Genomic DNA, 1,676 nt, shown 5'->3' on the forward strand with positions numbered 1-1,676 from the left:
CAGGAAACCAGAATCCAGGCCCACCACTCTCTTTGCTACCTGTGCTATTGCAGAGTTGACCAAGGACATTATTCTGTCTTTGATATTGATCCAGTGAATATGTCCTGGAGGGTTCTGGGGCATTCATTCACAATTGCCTCAAAAATTAGAGATGTTTCCATGAGTTGATATTTTGCTATGAAAATTCTGTGAACTATTGTTCCCAAATTTCTTTGAACAACTTTTGAAGCTTTTTATAGATTTCTCCTACAGCTTTTCTTAATGTAAATAGTTCCATGAATTATATATTCTATGTAGATATAAAGAAGGATGTCCCTTCTTAGTCTCAGACCTACATACATTTCCATATTGGCATCTGGCACAGGTGGGGAGGGCTGTGAGCCCGACTGAGTGCCTTCACACAAGGCATTTTACCACATGGTCCTCACTTTATCTCAGTTACTTCATTTGTGTCACCTCACAAATAATCAAGTAAAATAGGTATGTAGGAATGCTTTATAAGTAATTAAGACACAAAAATGTCAAGATTATTCTTATTATTTTTAGTATTACCATTATAAGTGTGCATGAGTGCGAGCGAAGTCGCTTCAGTTGTGTCCAACTCTTTGTGACCCTATGGACTGTAGCCCTCCAGGCTTCTCTGTCCATGGAATTCTCCAGACAAGAATACTGGAGTGGGTTGCCATGCCCTCCTCCAACGGATCTTCCCAACCCAGGGATCAAACCCTTGTCTCTGGCATCTAATTGCGTTGATAGGAGGGTTCTTTTGTAGTTTTGTTTCATTTTCTTTAACAAAGTGAGAAATTTCCTCATTTTGACTTTAAAATTGAGAACTTTATGATAAGAAACTTGGTGAATTAAATTACATCGTTTTCAAATTGTTGGTCCAAATTACCTATTCTTTGACCCATCTATGGAAGTCTTTGAAAAAGAAGAATGGGCAAGCCCAGATTATTTATTTGGCCCCTTAAGCCTTTGCTGTTCCCCTGCACTTTACCCTGTCTCTTCTTACATTCCTTTGGCCTCCTTTTCTTCCAGGATCCAACTCTGGCTCACATTGCTGTTGTTTTATAGACATTAAGTGTAAAAACTAAAGTAGAAAGGCGAGATAGTTCAAAGGGAAAATAAAATAGAGTTTAATCTTCAGCAACTTTAGTAACCACAGCAGCTCCCATTCTAATTGTGTGTGTGTTAGTGGAAGTTTCACCTGCTTCTCCAGAGCACTTCCACATTTTCTTTCTTCAGCATCACACCAGAGTGTCCTGATCAGGCTTAACTTACCCTTTAGGTCCAGTGAGCACAGTGCTGAGGGCCTGCAGTGCTTCTATGGCCCCATGAAAATATTTCACTATTTTAATTAGAAGAAAAATGAACTTTTCTTCCTAGAAGTAGAAGAAAGAAAAGAAAAAATAAAGAAGAAAATGTTTTAATTTAGGCAAGATTATGCTTGTCTTTATACCAGTATGATCATTAAAATATGACTGTTAGTATTTTTATGGAAGAAAGTCTACCTCAGCTTAGGGACTCATGAGTTTTACTGCTGCCCTGGTCACTGTTGATCAGACTGTCTTATAATTCTGCTACCTCTCTGTTTGTAAGTCTTCCTCAAAGCCTCTGAGATCCTCAAGAATAGTAATTGACATTTTGTACACATTTTTGAGCACATAGCAAGCTAA

The 1,676-nt window shown here is 38.2% G+C and overlaps 1 protein-coding gene across 1 annotated transcript in view; it reads left to right on the plus strand.

Annotated features, from left to right (window-relative positions):
* Positions 1–1,676, plus strand: part of LOC104998661 (HLA class II histocompatibility antigen, DQ alpha 2 chain-like) — a 6,290-nt gene that overhangs the window by 637 nt on the left and 3,977 nt on the right. The window lies entirely within an intron of this gene.

Source organism: Bison bison, unplaced genomic scaffold, assembly GCF_000754665.1.
Source record: "Bison bison bison isolate TAMUID 2011002044 unplaced genomic scaffold, Bison_UMD1.0 scf7180017853200, whole genome shotgun sequence".
NCBI classification, from domain to species: Eukaryota; Metazoa; Chordata; class Mammalia; order Artiodactyla; family Bovidae; genus Bison; species Bison bison.